The sequence below is a fragment of the Phyllostomus hastatus genome, unplaced genomic scaffold (assembly GCF_019186645.2).
Source record: "Phyllostomus hastatus isolate PE091 unplaced genomic scaffold, TTU_PhHast_1.1 phas_scaffold_28, whole genome shotgun sequence".
Classification (NCBI taxonomy): domain Eukaryota; kingdom Metazoa; phylum Chordata; class Mammalia; order Chiroptera; family Phyllostomidae; genus Phyllostomus; species Phyllostomus hastatus.
This window is the reverse complement of record NW_025334022.1, coordinates 11,143,479-11,167,191: the sequence shown is the minus strand read 5'-3', so window position 1 is coordinate 11,167,191 and position 23,713 is coordinate 11,143,479.

The window sequence follows — 23,713 nt, the reverse complement described above, 5'->3', positions numbered from 1 at the left end:
AGAAACAGGATGTAACATACAAGAGAGCCCTGATAAGACTAGCAGCTGATTTCTCAATGGAAACCATCTAAGCCAGAAGGGACTGTAAGAATATTCCAAGTAATGAAAAACAGAGGCCTGGCACTGAGACTACTCTATCCAGGAAGACTCTCAGTTAAAGTAGAAGGTGAAGTAAGGAGTTTCCCAGACAAAATAAGGATCAAAGAATACACATCCGCCAAACCAATACTGCAAGATATGCTAAAGGGGCTGCTTTAAGAAGAGGAAGAAAAAGAGTGAGAGAGAGAGAGAAATGCAGGTACAAGGGGAGTAAATTGGCAATGAGTAAGTACCTATCAATAATAATGTTAAATGTAAATGGATTACATGGTCCAATCGAAAAACATAGAGTGGCTGAATGGATAAGAAATCATGACCCATACATATGCTGCCTACAAGGGACTCACCTCACAACAAAAGACCTACACAGACTGAACGTGAAGGGCTGGAAAAAATATTCCAAGCAAGTAGACATGAAAAAAAAAAAAAAAGCCGAGGTAGCAATGCCTGTAGCAGACAAAATAGACTTCAAACCAAGGGGACTAAAGAGACCCAGAAAGTTACTTCATAATACTCATGGGAAGAATCCATCAAGAAGACATAAACATTGTAAATATGTACGCACCCTACATAGGAGCACCCAAATATAGAACCAAAGTCTTGGAGGACTTCAAGAAAGATATTGACAGCAACACAGTTACAGTAGGGGATTTTAACAGCCCACTGTCTAAAATGGATAGATCTTTGAAACAAAATATCAGCAAAGATATTGCAGTATCAAACAATGCTCTAGATCAAATGTACTTAACTGATATATATGGAGCCTTTCATTCCTAAGAAACAAAATACACATTCTTTTAAAATGCACATGGAATATTTTCAAAGAAAAACCACATGATAGGTCAGAAAACAAGCCTCAAAACATTCAAGAAAATTGGAATCATGTCAAGCATTTTCTTGGACCACAAGGAACTGAAAGTAGAAGCCAACCTCAAGGAAAAAACTCAAAAACACTCAAACTCATGGAGATTGAATAGCATGCTATTAAACAATGAACAGCTCAATCATGATATTAAGGAAGAATTCAAAAAGTTCCTGAAAACAAATGAAAATGAACTCACAACAACCCAAAACTTATGGGACACAGCGAAGGCAGTCCTGAGAGGGAAGTTCATAGTGAAACAGGCCTACCTTAAAAAGATGGAAACATTTCAAATAAACAGCCTAACCATATGCCTACAAGAACTCAAGGAACAAGAACAAAGACAGCCCAGAGCAAGAGCATTTAAGGAAGACATAACCCCTGTCCTTCATAGACTATTCCAAAATACCCTAGAAGGCAGAAGGATCCCAAGCTCTATTAATGAACCTAGTGTCATCCTAGTCCCAAAACCAGATAAAGACACAAGAAAGAAAGAAAACTTCAGGCCAAAATCGCTGATGAACATGGATGCTAAATTCCTCAACAAAATATTGACAAACCACATCCAGCAATACATTAAAACGATCATACACCATGACAAACTGGGATTCATCACAGGATGGAAGGATGGTGCTATATTTGCAAATCAATAAATGTGATACATCACATAAACAAAAGCAAAGACAAAAATCACATGATCATGTCAATAGATGTGGAACAAGCACTTGATAAGGTACAGCATCCATATATGATAAAAACAGTCATCAAAGTGTGAATAGAAGGAGCATTCCTCATCATAATAAAGTCCTATAGCCAACATCATACTCAATAGGCAAAAATTAAAACCTTTCTACTAAGATCAAGAACAAGACAAAGATGCCTGCTTTCACCCCCTCCTATTCAACATAGTATTGGAAGTCCTAGCCACAGCTACTAGACAAGAACAAGAAATAAAAGGCATCCAAATTGGAAAAGAAGAAGTAACACTGCCATTGTTTGTATATGGCATGATAATGTACACAGAAAATCCTATACACTCCACCAAAATAGTACTTGGCCTAATAGGTAAATTTTGGAACACATCGAGATACAAAGTCAATATTCAGAAATCAAAGGCATTTTGACCTGGCTGGCATAGCTCAGTGGATTGAGCGCAGGCTGGGAACCAAAGTGTCCCAGGTTCGATTCCCAGCTAGGGTACATGCCTGGGTTGCAGGCCATAACGCCCAGCAACCGCACATTGATGTTTCTCTCTCTCTCTCTATCTCCCTCCCTTCCCTCTCTAAAAATAAAAAATAAAAATAAATAAAAAATAAAGACACCTTTGTCATTATAAAAAAAAAGAAATCAAAGGCATTTTTGTACACCAACAATGGAATATCAGAAACATAAATCAGAAAAATATCTCCTTTGCTATAGTAACAAGGAAAATAAAGTACCTAGGAATAAATGTAACCAAGGAAGTAAAATACCTGTACTGAGAATACTACACAACACTGAAGAAAGAAATTGAGGGAGACATAAATGGAAGCATGTACCATGCTCATGGATTGTATGAATTAATATCATCAAAATGTCCACACCACTGAAAGCAATTTATGGATTCAATGCAATCCCTATTAATGTACCAATGACATATTTCACAGATATAAAACAAATGTTTGAAAATTTTGTATGGAACCATAAACAACTCCAAATAGCTGGAGTAATTTTGTTAAAGAAGAACAAAGTAGGAAGGATCACAATACCTGATATCAAACTGCAGTACAAGGCCAATGTAAACAAAACAGCCTGGTACTGGCATAAGAACAGACACATAAAATTGTACTTGAACACAATTAAAATTAAAAAAATAAAAAATAAAAAATAAAGAACAGACACATAGACCAATGGAAGATAATAGAAAGCCCAGAAATAAAACCAAGTCTCCATGGTCAATTAATATTTGACAAAAGGGGGCAGCAGATTAAAATAGAATAAAAATAGCCTCTCCCACAAATGGTGTTGGAAGATTGGGACATGGACATGCAAAAAAATGAAACTCAATCTCCAGCTTACACCATACACAAAAATAATTTCAGTGTGGTGAAAAGACTTAAATATAACTCATGACACCATAAACGTCTTAGAGGAAAACATGGGCTGGAAAATCTCAGACATTCAACATAGCAGCATCTTCACTGATATGCCCACTAAAGCAAGGGTCATAAAGGAAAGAATAATCAAATGGGACCTCATCAAATTAAAAAGCTATGCATGGCTAAAGAAAACAACATTAAATTGAGAACAGAACCAACTACATGGGAAAACATATTTTCCAATCATACCTCAGACAAGGGTTTGATCTCCAAAATATATAAAGGACTCACATGACTCCAATTCCAAGAAAGCAAACAACCCAATTAAAAAATGGGCAAAAGATTTGAACAGACACTTCTCCAAGGAGGACATACAGAGTGTACAAAGACATATGAAACGATGCTCAGCATCAGTAGCATCAGAGAGATGAAAATTAAAACCAAAATGAGATACCATTTCATACCAATGAGAATGGCCATCATAAACAAATCAAAAAACAACAAGTGTTGGAGAGGTTGTGGAGGAAATGGAACCCTAGTGCACTGTTGGTGGGAAAGCAGACTGGTGCAGCCACTGTGTAAGATAGTATGGAATTTCCTGAAAAAAACTAAAAATGGAACTGCTTTTTGAACTGGCCATTCCACTGCTAGGATTATATCTCAACGACCCTGAAACACCACTCCAAATGAACTTATGCACCCCAATGTTCATAGCAGCACAATTTACAATAGCCAAGTGTTGGAAGCAACCTAGATGCCCATCGGTAAATGAATGGATCAAAAAACTAGGGACATTTACACAATGGAATTCTATGCAGCAGAAAGAAGGACCTTCTACCCTTTGCACAGCATAGATGGAACTGGAAACCATTATGCTAAGTGAAATAAGCCAGGCAGTGAAAGACAAATACCATATGATCTTACCTTTAACAGGAACCTAAACAACAAAACAAACAAACAAGCAAAATATAACAAAAGACCCTGAAATTGAGAACAGGCTGACAGTGACCAGAGGGGAGAGGGGATGGAATTTCAGGAGAAAAGGGGAAGGGTTTACAGGAACAACTATAAATGACACATGGACAAAAACTAGGGGGAGGTGGAAATGGGAGGGAGGTGGAGAGAACTTGGGGGTTGGCTGGGGTGGGTGTAAAGGCAGAAAACTGTACTTGAACAACAATTAAAATAAAATTTAAAAAATAAAATAAATAAAATATTCTGGAGGGAAAAAAGAACAAAAGTTCAGAAGGAAAGTAGCTGTCCCTTCAGAAGCACAGCAGTGCAACAGTGGACAGTGTCCTCACAGAGTTCAAAACATACATAGAAATAAAGCACACAACATTAGCATAAAAGCCAAGAAAATAAATGGGAGGTACCCTGTGACCCTCTTTTCCTTTAGCTGATGAGCTAGGGGCTCACACTCTAAACCTGTGGCTATTTACACTGAAATGACTTACAGTTAAACACCATTCAAAATTCAGTTCCTCAGTAAAACTGGGCAAATTTCCGACCCTCCATGGCTCTCACATCAGATCCACACACATATTTCTATGAGGCAGAAAGCCCTACTACAAAGCTCTTTCAGAAGCCCTGAGGTAGCTGTGCACTCTACAGAAGACTTATCAGCCAATAAAGGAGATAAGTGTGATCATAAAAAAGCAGAAAAAGGGAACAATGAATGAATAAAAAACAAAGAGCAAGAAGACTTCCAACCAAGATGGAGGCATAGATATGCTTCACTTCCTCACACAACCAAAAGGATAACAACCAATTAAACAAAACAAAACAAAACAAACAAAACAAAAACAGAAATGCCAGAAAATCTAAATACATGCAAGTCCAACAACCATGGAGTCAAAGATGAAACAATTTATCCAGATTGGTTAGAGGGGTGGAGACAGGCAGCCATGTAGGAGACGACGTGAGACAAGTCAGACTGGGATATCCCACATTCACGTGCAGATAAGTTGGGAGGAACAAATGAGGAGCAAGACAGACCATGCAGCTCAGGATTCCAGCAAAGGAAAATAAAGCCTCAAAACCTCTGGCTGTAAAAACCTGTGGGGGTTGTGGCAGCTGGAGAAAGTCCCAGTCTTGTAGGAGAATGTGTTGAAGGCACCCACAGGACCCTAAAACATACAGAGGCCCACCCACCCAGGAATCAGAACCTGAAAGGGCACAATCCCCTTGTGGAACATGAAGGAAGTGACAGAAAGCAGGGTGAGAACCAAGCAAGTGGCATTGTTTCCTCTCTGATCCCTCCCCCACAGACAGTGTCATGGCATAGTGAAGTGGGTTGCCCTGCCCTGGTGAATACCTAAGGCTCTGTCCTTTACTATATAACATGTGCATCAAGACAAAGAAATATGGCCCAAATGAAAGAAAAGATCAAAGCTCCAGAAAAAGAACTAAGTGATGAGGAGATAGCCAACCTGTCAGATGAAGAGTTTGAAAAACTGACAATCAGGATGCTCACAGAAACAGTTGAGTATGATCGCAAAATAGAGGAAGAAGTGAAGGCTATACCAAGTGAAATAAAGAAAAATATACAGGGAATCAACAATGAAGGGATGGAAACTGGGACTCAAATCAACAATTTGGAGCATAAGGAAGAAATAAATATTCAACCAGAACAGAATGAAGAAACAAGAACTCAAAAAAATGAGAAGAGGCTTAGGAACCTCTGGGACAACTTTGAATATTCCAATATCCGAATCACAGGGATGCCAGAAGAAAAGGAAGAGCAAAAAATTGAAAGCTTATTTCAAAAAATAATGAAGGAGAACTCCTCCAATCTGGCAAAGGAAATAGACTTCCAGGAAGTCTAGGAAGCTCAGAGAGTCCCAAAGAAGTTGCACCCAAGGAAGCACACACCAAGGCACATCATAATTACATTAGCCAAGATTAAAGATAAGGAGAATCTTAAAAGCAGCAAGAGAAAAGGAGATAGTTACCTATAAAGAATCCCATAAAAGTATCAGCTGATTTCTCCAAAGAAACCTTGCAGGCAAGAAGGGGCTAGAAAGAGTATTTGAAGTCAGGAAGGCAAGGACCTACATCCAAGATTATTGTATCCAAAAAAGCTATCATTTAAAATGGAAGGGCACATAAAGTGCTTCCCAGATAAGGTCAAGTTAAAGGAGTTCATCATCACTAAGCCCTTATTATATAAAATGTGAAAGGGGCTTATCTAAGAAAAAGAAGATAAAAACTATGAACAGTAAAATGACAACAAACTCACAACTATCAACAACTGCACCTAAATCAAAATCAAAAACAAAAACAAACTAAGGAAACAGTAGAACAGAAACAGAATAATCACAGAAATGGAGATCACATGGAGTGTTATTAGTGGGGAAGGGGAGGGAGAAAATGGAGAGTGAAGGGTACAGGGCATAAGAAGCATAATTGGTAGGCAAAATAGATGGGGAGTGTTAAGAATAGTATAGGAAATGGAGAAGCCAAAGAACTCATATGCACGACCCATGGACATCACCTAAGGTGGAGGATGCTGGAGGGAAGCGGGATGAAGGCCACAGGGGGATAAAGTGGAGAAAAAATTGACAATTGTAATAGCATAATCAATAAAATATACTTTAAAAATGCTCAGTGAAAGAAGCCAGACACAAAATGTCTTGTATTGTATGATTCTATTTCCATAAAATATCCAGAATAGGTACATTCATAGAAGTAAAAAGCTGATTAGTGGTTGCTCATGGCTGAAGGGAGGAGGTAATGGTGAGTGACTGTTTAATGGTTATGGAATGTCATTTTGAGATGATGAAAATATTCTGCATTTATATGGTGGTGATAGTGAATATACAAAAACTCACTGAATATACAAAAACTCACTGAATTGTATATACTTTAAAACAGTGAATTTTGTGGTTTGTGAATTAAATCTCAATTATAACAACAACAAAAAAAGAGCCAGATGGTAGATTTTAACCAAATCATATCATTAATCACACAATATGTAAGTAGTCTAAACATGACAGTCAAAAGGCAGAGATTGTCAGATGGATAAAAAAGGATGACACAGCCAAATGCTTCCTGTAGGAAACCTTTTTTAAAGACAAAGATACAAATAAGCTAAAAGCAAAAGCATGGGAAATGATACCCCATGTGAACTGTAATCTAAGGTGAACATGGGAGCTAAGTTAATATCACAGAGCAAATTCTACAGCAAGAATATCACCAAAGATACAGCAAGAAATTTCATGTTGATGAAAGGATAATTAATAAAGATGACATAATAACCATAAATGTTTATGCATCTAATTACAAAGCTTCAATATGAGAAGCAAAGACAGACAGACTGTCAGGAAAAACAAATATGTCTTTTTTAAAAATATACTTTATTTACTTACTTGTAGAGAGAGGGGAAGGGAGGGAGAAAGGGAGAGAAACATCAATGTGTGGTTGCCTCTCACATACCCCATACTGGGGACCTGGCATGCAACCCAGGCATGTGCCTTGACTGGGAATTGAACCAGCGACCCTTTGGTTCACAGGCTGGCTCTCAATCCACTGAACCACACCAGCCAGAAACAAATACGTCTTTATAGTCAGAGAATTAAACTCCCCTCTTGATAATTTACACAACAAGCAGAGAAGAATTGGTAAGCACACAGATGACTTTGGCAACCGACCAAGCCACTTGCCTGACCTGACATCTGCAGAACTCACCAGGCGAGTGTAGATGCACATTCTTTCCAGGTGTACAGTAGTACTAATCAAAACAGACCATATTTTGGACCATGAAACAAATGTCAATAAATGTAAAGTGTTCAGTTGTATTAACTATGGCCCCTGACCATATGGAATTAAATTAGAAGTCAACAAGATTTTTGAAAAAATCCCCAAACATTTGGGAACTAAATAACACATTAAGAAATGAAAAAGAAAAAATACAAGATATTTTGAACAAAATTAAAAAATAAAGTTAAGAAAATGAAATTTGTGGAATGCAGCTAAATAGTATGTAGAGGAACATTTGTAGCACTAAAATCTTGTGTTAGAAAAAAAGGCAGATCTCAAACCAATGATTTTACGTTTCTCCATTAAAAAGTAGGGAGGAAAGGGTAAATGAAACCAAGTAAATAGAATAAAGAAAATAATAAAGATCAGAGTGAATATTACTGAAAAAGAAAACAGAAAAATAAAGAAAAATGTCAATAAAACTGAAAGCTGGGAGTGACATTAGAGAAATGACAATCTAAGAGATCTGCTTGGTCTCTCCCCCTGAAATTTCAACAAATTAATCAGATGTAACTCAACAAATGATTCCCTGCTCAACATAGAGTCACGCCTGAGAGACACGCACATTGAAGCATCTAAAGGTGGGCAAATGGGAACAACCAGGGAGGCTAGAAGAGAGGAGAGCTCAGCCATCCAGGGTCACAACCCTGCAGCCAAGAGTTCCATGTGAGCTTGGCTCAGAGAAGGGCAGAGGCTGGCTATAGCCAGTGGCTTCCTTCCACCAGAAGGAGCAACAAGTCTTGGTGGGCACTCCTGCAAGAGTGAGTGGTGCAACTGAAAAAGCCTGGGCAAGGACACAGTACAGGGGCTCCTCCACCACTGTGCAACTGTGGGCTGTCAGGTAGTCAGTCTTCCAAACAAAGAAATGGAGCCACAGAGCACTGATGACTTTTAGACTCCCAAAACTCATCTCCTATGGCCCTGGGTAGCTGGTTTCAGAGCACATTATCTCCCAATCTAAGAACTTTTACATCAGATTCCCTATTTCCCTCTGTGACTGATCTCCTGTTGTGCCACATACACGGAGGTGTATCCCAGAGAAGGTCCGAGGTCACCATTACCAAGAAGGCAAAACAAACCTCACCCCTAAACATCATTACAACCTTTTGGCATCTCTGGGCAACACTGAAAAAAGAGTTGTCTTGGGCCACACATGAAATAAACAAACAAACAGTAAAGAAAACAAAAAGATCTCATAAGGTTTTAAGTAAATTTACAATTTTGTGTTGGGCCACATTCATAGCCATTCTGAGCCACGGGTTGGACACCCCAGTAAGTGGTTATACTGAGCAGGGGAGGTCTGATTGAGGGTTTCACAGAGCTTAAAAACTTGTGATGAAGTGCCACCTACTGGAAAATAATAGAAAGACCTCTTCATAGAAATCGAGTGAAGTGCAATTAATAAATAGATGCCTAGACAAAGAAGCAGCCCATCAAATACCATGAATAACCAAGGTAGTGAGGCAGCTCAGAAAGAAAATGACAAACCTCCAGAAAGAAAAAGGGAGCCTACATGAAAATATGTGATATAAATGACAGAGAACTCAAGAAATGACTGAAAATACTCAATGAGATGTGAGAAAATACAGACAATTTGACACACTCAGAAAACAAATTAATGAACAAAATGAGCACTTTACCAAAGAGATTGAAACTTTTAAAAAGAACAAAATGAAATCCTGAAGATGAAGCATTCAATAAAAGATATCAGGAATGAACTACTGACCATAGGAAACAGAGCCAACCATGTGGAGGAAAGAATTAGTGACATTAAAAAAGATAAATCTAGCCCTGGCTAGCATAGCTCAGTGGATTGAGCACAGGCTGTGAACCAAAGGGTCGCAGGTTCAATTCCCAGTCAGGGCACATGCCTGGGTTGTGGGCCAGGTCCCTAGTGGGGGCCATATCAGAGGCAGCCACACATTGATGTTTCTCTCTCTCTTTCTCCCTCCCTTCTCCTCTCTAATAATAAATAAATGAAATCTTAAAAAAAAAAGAAATGAATCTAGAAATGATGCAGAGGGAAGAAGAGAGACCTGAGCATAAAAAAGTGAAACAGCTCTGTGAGAACTATATGACTCCAGCAGAAAAAGCAATATAAGAATTGTAGGTATTCCAGAAGAAGAGAGGGAGAAGGGAACAGACAGCCTAGTCAAATAAATAGTGGATGAGAATTACCCAAAGCAATATACAGATTTAATGCAATCCCCATCAAAATAGCAATGTCATTTTTTAAAGAAATTGAACAAAAAATCCTCAGATTTATATGTAACCAACCACAAAAAAATCTCAATAACCAAACAATTCTGAGAAAAAAGAACAAAGCCAGCGTTATTACACTACTTGACTTCAAATTATACTACAGAGTTACAATAAACAAAACAGCATGGTATTGGCAGGAAAACAAACCAATGGAACAGAATTGAGAGCCCAGATATAAAACTACATGTATATGGGCAGATAATTTCCAACAAAGGAGCCAGAAACACACAATAGAGAAAAGAAAGCCTCTTCAATAAATGGTGCTAGGGAAATTGGAAAACCACATGTAAAAGAATGAAACTAAGTTATAATTTGTCCCCATGCACAAAATTAATTTAAAATGGATCAAAGACAAATATAAGATCTGAAACAATAAATTATATAGAAGAAAACATAGATACTAAACTTAAAGACCTTGGTTATGGAGAGCATTTTATGAATTTGACTCCAAAGAGCAAGGTATGTAAAGGCAAAAATAAATGAATGAGACTATATTAAACTAAAAAGCTTCTGCACAGCAAAAGAAACCGACAAAAAGGGGCGGGGGGGAGACAGACAACTGTACTTGAACAACAATTTTAAAAAAAGAAACCGACAAAAAAAGAGGCAACCAACCAAATGGGAGATATTTGCAAACAACAGCCCCAGCACAATCTTAATATCCAAATTATATAAAAAACTCATAAAGATCAACACCAAGCAAACAATCCAATTGAAAAATGGGAAGAGGAGCTAACAGACACATCTCCCAACAAATCCAAAGAAGGTAGGTTCGAGGGTGGGAGGGGGTGTTGGGTGGGGTGGGGAGGTCATGGTGTAGTAAAAATGGAGACAACTGTACTTGAACAACAATTTAAAAAATCAAAAAAAGAAGACATATTCATCAGATATGTGAAAAGATGTTCAACATCATTAGCTATTAGGGAGATGCAAATCAAAACTACCATGAGATACCACCTCATACCTGTTAAAAAAGTATTCTTTAGATGGAGGGGAAAGGAGGGAGGAAGAGAGGGAAAGAAACATCAATGCGTGGTTGCCTCTCCCATGCCCCCTACTGGGGACCTGGCCCACAACCCAGGCATGTGCCCTAACTGGGAATCAAACCAGTGACCCTTTGGTTTTTAGGCTGGTGCTCAGTCTACCGAGCCACACCAGCCAGGGTTCACACCTGTTAGAATGGCTATTATTGACACGACAAGTGATAAGTCTTGGAGAGACTGTGGAGAAAGAGACCCTCAGTCATTGCTGATAGGAATGTACACTGGTACAGCCACTATGGAAAACAATCTGGTGTCTTCTCAGAAAATGAAGAATAGAGTTACCTTATCACCCAGCAATCCCTCTCCTGGTTATCCAAAAAAAAACTTGAAAGCGTGTATTTACAAAGATTTATGCACCACTAGGTTCATTGCAGAATTATTAACCATAGCCAAGACATGGAGACAACCAAAGTGTCCTTCCATAGAGGACTGGATAAAGATGTGGCACATATACACAATGGAATACTACTGATCTATAAGAAAAGACAAAATACTGCCATTTGAAACCATATGAATGGACCTACAGAATATCATGCTAAGTGAAATGTCACTTAGAAAAAGATAAGAACTATATGATTTCACTCAAATGGGATATAAAACTGAAACTCATAAATACAGACAGCAATGCAGTGGTTGCCAGTGTGAAGGGTGGCAAGGGAGTGCAGGGGAGCCTAATATATGGTAACAGAACATGGTTTGACATTAGTGCAATATACAGGTCTAGTACCATAGAAATGTACATTTGAAATCTACATAATCTTATTAATCAATATCACCCCAATACATTTAATTAAAACTTTTAATTTAAAAAGACTGGTCTTGCCCTGGCTGGTGTGGCTCGGTGGATTGAGTGCAAACCTGTGAACCATAGGGTCGCTGGTTCCATTCCAAGTCAGGGCACATGCCTGGGTTGCGGGCCAGGTCCCCAGTAGCGGGTGCATTAGAGGCAACCACACACTGATGTTTTTCTCCCTCTTTCTCCCTCCCTTCCCCTCTCTCGAAAAGTAAGTAAATAAAATCTTTTTTTAAAAAAGGCTGGTTCTTTGAGAAATTCAATAAAAATTTATATAAACTTCTAGCCAGTCTGATTAGGAAAATAGAAAGTCACATACAATCAATGTTATAAACAATTATATATGCAAATAGACAACTTAGAATAGACAAACTCCTGAAAGGATAAAAACCACCAGACCTCACTCAAAAAAGAGAAACTTAATTGCCATATCACTATTAAAGAACTGAATTCCTAATTAAAAATCTTTCCATCAAGAAAAACACAGAACCAAATACTTCACTGGTAAATTCCATTAAGAATTTGAAGTAGGAATAATACCAATTCTGTATACAGTGTTTTGGAAAGTTAAGTAGAGGGAAGACTTCCCAAACCCTCTCTGATGTTATCATGATGTGGTGTCAGCCAGACCAAAGGAAACCTGCAGACCAGCATACTCATCCACATGGACACAGGGTTTTAGTAAATCAAACAGACTTTTGCAGGGGTTTGTGTGTGTGTATTTGTGTGTGATGCAGAAACAGAAGGCTGGGGTTTTTGTTGTTGTTAAATAAACATTTTAGTTTTAATTTAATTTTTATTGTATTTTTTCCATTACCATTTAGTCTCCTTATACCTCTCACCCCCAGCAATCGCCACACTGTGGTCCATGTCCATGTGTCCTTTTTCCTTTTTCCTCAATACCTCTACACCCTAACCTCACCCCCCACTAGCTGTAAACCTGCTCTCCATTTATGAGTCTGTCCCCATTTTCCTTGTTAGTTCAGCTTGTTAATTAGATTCCACATATGAGTGAAATCATATAGTATTTTTCTTTCGCTGACTGGTTTATTTCACCTAGCATAATGTTCTCCAGGTCCATCCATATTGTTGCAAAAGTAAAATTTCTTCTTTTTTGAATGGAATAGGATTCCACTGAGTAAATAAATGTCCCATGGTTGTTTTATTTTAATAGTAGACATTAATTAATTTATTTTTTATTGTTGTTCAGTAACAGTTGCCCCCATATTCCCTCCATTGCTCTCCCCTACACTACTCACCCACATTCATTTACTGATGAGCACTTAGGCTTTTTCTAGGACTTGACTATGGTGAATTGCACTGCTATGAACATTGGGGTGTATAGGTACTTTTGAACTGGTGTTTCAGGCTTCTTAGGATATAATCCCAGCAGTGGAATTGCCGGGTCAAAAGGCAATTCCATTTTTACTTTTCTGAGGAAATTCCACACTGTCTTCCACAATGGCTACACCAGTCTGCAGTCCTACCAACAGTGCACTAGGGTTCCCTTTTCTCCACATCTTCTCCAACACTTGTTGTTTGTTGATTTGTTTATGATGGCCATTCTGACCAGTGTGAAGTGGTATCTCACTGTGGTTTTAATTACATCTCTCTGATGGCTAGTAATGCTGAGCATTTTTGTTTTTTTATTTTTTAAAAATTTTATTTTAATCATTCTTCAAGTACAGTTTTCTCCCTTTTACTCCCATTCCAGCCCACCTACCCAACCCTCCCCACTTCCCTCCCATTACCACCCTCCCCCTAGCTTTTGTCTATGTGTCCTTTAAATTTGTTCCTGTAAATCCTTTCCATTTCCCCCTGAAACTCCCTCTTCTCTCCCCTCTGGTCACTGTCAGCCTGTCCTCTATTTCAGTGGCTTTGGTTATATTTTCTTGTTTCTTTGTTTTGTTGTTTAGGTTCCTGTTAAAGTTGAGATCATATAGTATTTGTCTTTCGCTGCCTGGCTTGTTTGGCTTAGCATAATGCTTTCCAGCTCCATCCATGCTGTTGCAAAGGGTAGGAGCTCCTTTCTTTCTTCTGCATAGAATTCCATTGTGTAAATATACCATAGTTTTTTGATCCATTCATTTACTGATGGGAATCTAGTTGCTTCCAGCACCTAGCTATTGTAAATTGTTATGCTGCTATGAACATCAGGGTGCAAAGATTCTTTTATATTGGTGTTTTGGTGTTCTTAGGATATAGTCCCAGCAGTGGAATTGCAGGGTCAAAAGGAAGATCCATTTTTAGTTTTCTGAGGAAGTTCCATACTGCTTTCCATAGTGGTTATATCAGTCTGCAGTCCCACCAACAGTGCACTAGGGTCCCCTTTTCTCCACAACCTCTCCAACACTTGTTCTTTGTTGCTTTGTTTATGATGGCCATTCTGACTGGTGTGAAGTGGTATCTCATTGTGGTTTTAATTTGCATCTCTCTGATAGCTAGCGATATTGAACATTGTTTCATGTGTCTTTGGATCTTCTGTATGTCCTCCTTGGAGAAGTGTCTGTTCAAGTCGTTTGCACATTTTTTAATTGGGTTACTTGTCTTCTTAGAGTGGAGTCATGTAAATTCTTTATGTATTTTGGAGATTAAAACCTTGTCTGAGGTATCATTGGCCAATATGTTTTCTCATACAGTTGGTTCTCTTTTTATTTTAATACTTTTTTCTTTAGCTGTGCAAAAGATTTTTATTTTGATGAGGTCCCATTTGTTTATTCTTTCCTTTATGTCCCTTGCTCTAGGAGACATGTCAGTAAAAAAGTTTCTGCGTGAAATATCTGAGATTTTCCTGCCTACATTCTCTTCTAGGACTTTAATGGTGTCACGGTTTATATTTAAGTCTTTTATCCACCTTGAATTTATTTTTGTGTTTGGTGTAAGTTGGTGCTCGAGTTTCATTTTTTTGGACAAAGCTGTCCAGTTTTCCCAACACCATTTGTTGAAGAGTCTATTTTTATTCCATTTTATGTTGCTGCTTCCTTTGTCAAATATTAATTGACTGTATAGAGTTGGGTTTATTTCTGGGCTCTCTGTTCTGTTCCATTGGTCCATGTGCCTGTTTTTATGCCAGTACCAGGCTGTTTTGATTACAGTGGCCTTGTAGCATAGGTTAGTGTCAGGTATTGCGATCCCTCCTACTTTACTCTTCTTTCTCAAAATTGCAGCTGCTATTCAGGGTCGTTTATGGTTCCATAAAATTTTTTGAAGTGTTTGTTCTATGTCTGTGAAATAAGCCATCGGTACTTTAAAAGGTATTGCATTGAATGTGTAAATTTCTTTGGGTAGTATGGACATTTTGATGATATTAAGTCTTCCAATCCATGAACACGGTATATGTTTCCATTTGTTTGTGTCTTCCTTGATTTCTTTCCTCAGTGTTATGTAGTTTTCTGAATACAGGTCTTTTACCTCTTTGGTTAGGTGTATTCCTAGGTATTTTATTTTTTCTTTTTTGCTATTTCAAATGGGATTTTTTTTCTTGATTTCTTCTTCTGCTGTTTCATTGTTGGTGTACAGAAATGCCTTTGATTTCTGGATATTGACTTTGTATCCTGCTGTTTTGCCAAATTCATTTATTAGGTCAAGCAGTTTTTTGGTGGAGTCTATAGGATTTTCTACGTACACTATCATGTCATCTGCAAACAGTGACAGTTTTGTTTCCTCCTTTCCGATTTGGATGCCTTTTATTTCTTTTTCTTGTCTGATTGCTGTGGCTAAAACTTCCAGTACTATATTGAACAGAAGTGGTGAGAGTGGACAGCCTTGTCGTGTTGCTGATCTTAGTGGAAAAGATTTTAACTTTTGCCCATTGAGTATGATGTTGGCTGTAGGTCTCTCATATATGGCCTTGATTATGTTGAGGAATGTTCCCTGTATTCCCCCTTTGCTGAGTGTGTTTATCATAAATGGATGCTGTACCTTATGAAATGCTTTTTCTGCATCTATTGATATGATCATGTGGTTTTTGTCTTTGCTTTTGTTTACATGATGTATTACATTTACTGATTTGTGAATATTGTACCATCCTTGCATCCCTGGATTGAATCCCACTTGGTCATGGTGTATGGTCTTTTTAAGGTACCGTTGGATGCGGTTTGCCAGTATTTTGTTGAGGATTTTAGCATTAATGTTCATCAGAGATATTGGCCTGAAGGTTTCTTTCTTTGTTGTGTCTTTATCTGGTTTTAAAATTAGGATGATGTTGGCTTCATAAAAAGAGTTTGGGAATCTTCCAACTTTTTGGATTTTTTGAAATAGTCTGTGAAGTATAGGGGTTAGCTCTTCCTTAAATGCTTTGTAGAATTCTCCTGTGAAACCATCTGGTCCAGGGCTTTTGTGTGTTGGGAGTTTTTTGATTACTGCTTCAATTTCTTTTGCTGTTATTGGTTTGTTAAGGCTTTCTGCTTCTGTTCCATTGAGTTTTGGAAGATTATGTATTTCTAGAAATTTTTCCATTTCATCTAGGTTTTCAAATTTTTTGGCATACAGTTCTTTGTAGTCATTTCTTACCATCCTTTGTATTTCTGTGGTATCTGTTGTAATCTCTCCTCTTTCATTTCTGATTGTGTTTATTTGGGTTTTCTCTCTTTTTTTTCTTGATGAGTTTGCTTAAAGGCTTGTCGATTTCATTTATCTTTTCAAAGAACCAGCTCTTGGATTCATTGATCCTTAGAATTGTGCTTTTAGGCTCTATGTCATTTAATTCTGTTCTGATCTTGGTTATTTCCTTCCTTCTGCTTGCTCTGGGCTGTCTTTGTTGTTGTTCCTCGAGTTCTTGTAGACGTAGGGTTAGGTTGTTTGTTTGGAATGTTTCTAACTTTTTTAGGTGGGCCTGTATTGCTATGAACTTCCCTCTCAGGATTGCCTTGGCTGTGTCCCATAAGTTTTGGGATGTTGTGAGTTCGTTTTCATTTGTTTCCAGAAACCTTTTGCTTTCTTCCCTAATATCATTCTTGACCCATTCATTGTTTAATAGCATGCTATTTAATCTCCATGATTTTGAGTGTTTTCGTTTTTTTTTTTTTTCCCCTAGGGTTGGTTTCTAGCTTCAGTCCCTTGTGGTCCAAGAAAATGCTTGGTATGATTTCAATTTTTTTTGAAATTGTTGAGGTTTGTTTTGTGTCCTATCATGTGGTCAATCTTTGAAAATGTTCCATGTACATTGGAAAAGAATGTGTATTTAGCTTCTTTGGGACGGAGTGTTCTTATATATCAGCAAAGCTCATTTCATCTACGGTATTGTTCAATGCCACAATATTTTTGTTGACATCTTGTTTGGAAGATCTGTCCATTTTTGATAGTGTGGTGTTAAAATCCCCCACAATATTTGTGTTACTGTCCATATCTTTCTTGAAGTCCTCTAATATTTTCTTTATGTATTTGGGTGCTCCTATGTTGGGTGCATATATATTTACAATATTCATGTCTTCTTGGTGGATTCCTCCCTTGAGTATGATGAAATGACTTCCTGGGTCTCATTTTATGGTCCTTTTCTGGAAGTCTATTTTGTCAGATATGAGTATTGCTACCCTGGCTTTTTTTCCCTGTCCATTTGATTGGAAAATTTGTTTCCAGCCCTTGACTTTCAGCCTGTGTAGGTCTTTTATCCTGAGGTGGGTCTCTTGTAGGCAGCATAGGTGTGGGTCATGTTTTTTTATCCAGTCAGCTATTCTATGTCTTTTGATTGGAACATTTAATCCATTTACATTTAAGGTTATTATTGATAGGTACTTATTCATTGCCTTTTATGTGCATGTGTTCCTCTCTCACTCTCTCTTTTCCTTTCTTTCCTTAAAGCAGTCCCTTTAGCATCTTTTGAAGAGCTGGTTTAGTGGAGGTGTATTCTTTTAGAATTTTTTGTTTTGTCTGAGAAGCTTCTTATTTGGCCTTCTATCTTGATTGAGAGCCTTGCTGGGTAAAGTAGTCTTTGTTGCAGACCTCTGGTTGTCATTACTTGGAATATTTCTTGCTATTCTCTTCTGGCCTGGAGTGTTTCCATTCAGAAGTCAGCTGTTAGCCTTATCGGGGCTCCCTTTTATGTTGCTTCCTGTTTCTCCCTTGCTGCCTTAAAGATTATCTCTTTGTTTTGAAATTTTGCCATTTTAGTTATGATGTGTCTTGAGGTGGGCCTCTTTGGGTTCCTCTTGATTGGGACTCTCTGTGTTTTCTGGATTTGTGTGACTTTTTCTCTCATCAAATTAGGGAAGTCTTCCATCATTACTTTTTCAAAAAGTTTTTTATCCCTTGTTCTTCTTCTCCTCCTTCTGGTATCTCTATTATACGGATATTATTATGTTTCATATTGTCTTGCATTTCTCTTAATCCCTCTTCATTCTTTCTGAGACTCTTTTCCTTTTCTTGCTCTTTCTGGGTGTTTTCCTCTACTTTGTCCTCTAGCTCGCTGATCCGATATTCTGCTTCATCGATCCTGCTTTTCATTCCTTCTACTGTGTTCTTCAGTTCAGATGTTGTATTCTTCATTTCCTCTTGGCCCTTGTTGATAGTTTCTATTTCCTTTTTCATGTTGATGTAGTTTTCAGTGAGTTCATTGTAGCTTCCCTGTAGTTTGTGGTAGCTCATTGTGAGCTCATTGAGCTTCCTGACGATCATTGCTTTGAACTCAATATCTGATAGTTGAATTGCCTCTATTTCATTTAGCATTCTTTCTGAGGCTTCCTCCTTTCCTTTCATTTGGGATTGTTTCTTTGTCTTCCCATTGTTTGTGAGACTCTTCTTGTTAGCCTCAGCTTCTTAAATTGATCAGTTCTGGCTTCCTGGGTTTGTGGTTTGAACTTCTGTAGTAGAATAGCAGTGAGTTTCAGTGGTGCAGTTTCCTTGATCTCCCAAGCTCACTGGTCTTGGGCTGTCATTTAAGTTGGCTTTGTGTTTGCCTTTGGGTTTTGACTGTTGTTGAGTCTTTTTTTGGTGGTTCCTTCCCACCAGCTGGTTAGATGAGGGTCACTCTGTCCACCACCTCCTGTTTTTTGTTGTGCTGGTGAGGGAAGGTTGTGTTGAAGCTGGTTCTTCTGTGTGTATAAGGTTTAAAGAATTCTCTCTTTCTCTTGTTCAGTTGTTTGTATTGGGTACTGTCTCTACTGTTTAGCTGTATTTCCAGATAGGTCCTGGATTGAGGTTTGTGTGGTTACCACTCCCTCCTTCACCTTCTTCTGTTGTTATCTTGACCCATTCATTGTTTAGTAGCATGCTATTCAATCTCCATGAGTTTGAGTGTTTTTGAGTTTTTTCCCTAGGGCTGGTTTCTAGTTTCGGGCCCCTGTGGTCTAAGAAGATGCTTTTTATGATTTAAATTTTCTTCAATTTTTTGAGGCTTGTTTTGTGTCCTCTCTTATGGTCTGTCTTTGACAATGTTCCATGTGGATTTGAAAAGAATGTGTAGTTTGCTTCTTAGGGATGAAATGTTATATAAATATCCATTACATCCATTTCATCTAGCACATTTTTCCGATGCCACCATATCTTTGTTGATATTTTGTTTGGAAGATCTATCCATTTTTGACAGTGGGGTGTAAAATTCACTAGTATAAGTGTGTTATTGGACCACAGGTGAAATGAAAGAAGGAGAATTAAAAATACACAGTGGAAGAAAGAACAAGGAAAACCATTCAAACTACGCAATTTAACAAATGAAGTAAAAAAATGAAAAGGAAAGAAGGGAAATAAAAATACTAATAAAATAAAATAAGAAAAAAATAATGAAAAAAATAATAATACAAATTAACAATATCTTGCAAGTTCTCTGGAATAGCAAAGTGAAATTTCTGTCAGTTTCTCATTTGTTGGGATGACCCCTCTTTCGGTCTCATTTTGGTCTTTTCACAGATCCAGGTTTTATTGTCTCACTTGTGGGAAAAACAGAGGAAAAAGAGAGAGAATAAAAGAAAAAAGAAAGAAAGAAGGAAAGAAAGAAAGAAAGAAAGAAAGAAAGAAAGAAAGAAAGAAAGAAAGAAAGAAAGGAAGAAAGGAAGAAAGAAAGAGAAAGAAAGAGAGAAAGAAAGAAAAAAGGGAGACAGGGAGGGAGGAAGGAAGGAAGGAAGGAAGACCTCCAGGTGGCTTTATACTGGCCAAGCGAGTTCTGCTGGTTTTTCCTGCTGTGGTAGGGTGAGGGGTATTGGGTTTCACTTTTCTCCCTTCCTGTGATTTTGCACAGATTGGGGCCATATCTGAGCCAAACTCTTCACAGTTGCCTAGTCTCCATTCCATTTCCACAGTTCCCTGACAGGCTTCCACTGCCCTTCTGTGCTAGGCCTATGCATTCAGTCCACCAGTTGTGCTGTCCTTGAGGTGTACCAATTAGGGGCACCTCACACACCATCTTCTCTCTTTGCTGTCCTAGGTGCTAGGGACTCTCAAAGTCTCTTCAGGGTAGTTCGCCTCCCCCACTGAATTAAGTCTTTCATGGGACTGGTGACTCCCTGAGCCCTGATGCTCTTCTCTGTGGGGTCGTGCCTCCAACTTCCTCTTAGCAAGCCAGTATGACCCCGCAGGGTGAGAGTGTTTCTACAGCAAGGGACATGTGTGAACAGACTCCTCAGCTGCTGCAGCAGTGGTGGGGTTGTTGGGTGGGCCTATACTAGTATTTGTTGTTGATAGTGGGATTGCAAGGGGAGTTATATTTTATGGATGTGGGTTTGTTCCCTGGACTTTGTGGTTCTTTTTTTTTTTTTGGTAGCACATCCACAACAGTGTACAGGAGGTGATGGATGGAGTGACCCTAGTCAACCAACCGAAGGGAAGGATGCACAAGAGAACTGCCCAACAACAACCAAAACCCAATTACATCCAGAGAGCCAAAATAAATGACATCCTAGGAATAGCAAGTTCAGATGATCAAGGAGACTGCACTGAATCTCACAGGTCTCCTACGATAGAAGTTCACACTACAAATCCAGGGAGTCAAAACAGATCAATTTAAGAAACAGAGGTTACAAGTCTCTATGGTCAATTAATACTCAACAAAAGGGGGCAGCAACATAACATGGAGTAACAATAGCCTCTTCAACAAGTGGTGTTGGGAGAACTGGAAAGCTACGTGTAAAAAAGTGAAACTCGAGCATCAAGTTACACCATACACACAAATAAATTCAAGGTGGATAAAAGATATAAATATAAGCTGCGACACCATTAAATTCCTAGAGGAGAACATAGGCAGGAAAATCGCAGATATTTCACACAGCAACATTTTTACTGACATGTCCCCCAGAGCAAGAGGCATAAAGGAAAAAATAAACAAATGGGATCTCATCAAAATAAAAAGCTTCTGCATGGCTAAAGAAAACAGTATTAAAATAAAAACACAACCAACTGTATAAAAAAACATATTTGCCAATGATACCTCAGACAAGGGTTTAATCTCCAAAATATATATTCTTTCTTTCCTTCTTTCTTTCTTTTTCTTTTATTCTCTCTCTTTTTCCTCTGTTTTTCCCACAAGTGAGACAATAAAACCTGGATCTGTGAAAAGACCAAAATGAGACCGAAAGAGGGGTCATCCCAACAAATGAGAAACTGACAGAAATTTCACTTTGCTATTCCAGAGAACTTGCAAGATATTGTTAATTTGTATTATTATTTTTTCATTATTTTTTCTTATTTTATTTTATTAGTATTTTTATTTCCCTTCTTTCCTTTTCATTTTTTTACTTCATTTGTTAAATTGCGTAGTTTGAATGGTTTTCCTTGTTCTTTCTTCCACTGTGTATTTTTAATTCTCCTTCTTTCATTTCACCTGTGGTCCAATAACACACTTATACTAGTGAATTTTACACCCCACTGTCAAAAATGGATAGATCTTCCAAACAAAATATCAACAAAGATATGGTGGCATCGGAAAAATGTGCTAGATGAAATGGATGTAATGGATATTTATATAACATTTCATCCCTAAGAAGCAAACTACACATTCTTTTCAAATCCACATGGAACATTGTCAAAGACAGACCATAAGAGAGGACACAAAACAAGCCTCAAAAAATTGAAGAAAATTTAAATCATAAAAAGCATCTTCTTAGACCACAGGGGCCCGAAACTAGAAACCAGCCCTAGGGAAAAAACTCAAAAACACTCAAACTCATGGAGATTGAATAGCATGCTACTAAACAATGAATGGGTCAAGAATGAGATCAAGGAAGAAATCAAAAATTTTCTGGAAACAAATGAAAATGAACTCACAACAATCCAAAACTTAAGGGACATAGTGAAGGCAGTCCTGAGAGGGAAGTTCATAGCGATCCAGGCCTACCTAAAAAAGATAGAAACATTTCAAATAAATAAACTAACCCTATACCTACAAGAAATCAAAGAACAAGAACAAAGACAGCCCAGAGCAAGTAGAAGGAAGGAAATAGCCAAGATCAGAGCATACTTAAAAGACTTAGAGACTAAAAGCACAATTCTGATGATCAATAAATCCAGGAGCTGGTTATTTGAAAAGATAAACAAAATCGACAAGACTTTAAGCAGACTCATCAAGAAAAAAGGAGAGAGGACCCTAATAAATACAGTCAGACATGAAAGAGGTGATATTACAACTGATACCATAGAACTACAAAGGATTGTAAGAAACTACTATGAAGAATAATATGCCAATAAATTTGAAAACCTAGGTGAAATGGACAAATTTCTAGAAAAGTGTAATCTTCCAAAACTGAATGAAGAAGAAGCAGAAAGCCTGAAGAGACCAATAACAGCTGACAAAATTGAAGCAGTAATCAGAAATCTCCTGGCACACAAAAGCCCTGAATCAGACGGTTTCACCGGCAAATTTTACAAAGCAGTTAAGGATGAGCTACCCCTATCTGTCACAGACTATTCCAAAAATCCAAGAAGAGGGAAGACTCCCAAACTCTTTTTATGAAGCCAGCATCATCCCAATGCCAAAACCAGATAACGGCACAACAAAGAAAGAAAACTAAAGGCCAATATCGCTGATGCACATAAACGCTGAAATCCTCAATAAAATATTGGCAAACTGCATCCAGCAGCATATTAAAAAGATCAAACACCATGATCAAGTGGGATTCATCCCAGAGATGCAAGGATGGTACAATATTAGCAAATCAATACACATAACACATCACATAAACAGAACGAGAGACAAAAATCACATTATCATATCAATAGATGCAGGAAAATCATTTCATAAGGTACAGAATGCATTCATGATAAAAACATTCAGCAAAGTAGGAGTAGAAGAAACATACCTCAACATAACAAAGGCCATATATGAGAGACCTACAGCCAACCTCATTCTTAAAGGGGAAAAACTAAAAGCTTTCCCACTAAGATCAGAAATAAGACAAGGATGTCCACTTTCACTACTCCTATTCAACATAGTATTGGAAGTCCTATCCACAGAAATCAGACAAGAAAAAGAAATAAAAGGCATACAAACTGAAAAGGAGGAAGAAAACTGTCATTTTTTGCAGACGACATCATAGTGTTCATAGAAAATCATGGACAATAATGGGGGAGTGGAAACAGGAGGGAGGTGGGGAGGGCTGGGGTGTTGGGCTGGGGTGGGGGAAAGACAGAAAATTGTACTTGAGCAGCAATAAAAAAAAACTCATAGATTGCTACAAGCACTGAATACCTTAATATACAATAAAAATGTGGTTTATTTAAAAAGAAAAAAAGAAAATCCCATAGAATCCACCAAAATACTATTCTACCTACTAAATGAACTTGGCAAAACAGTGGGATGCAAGTCAATATTCAGAAATAAAAAGCATTTTTGTTCACCAATAATGAAATATCTGAAACAGAAATCAGGAAAAAAAAAATCCCATTTGTTATA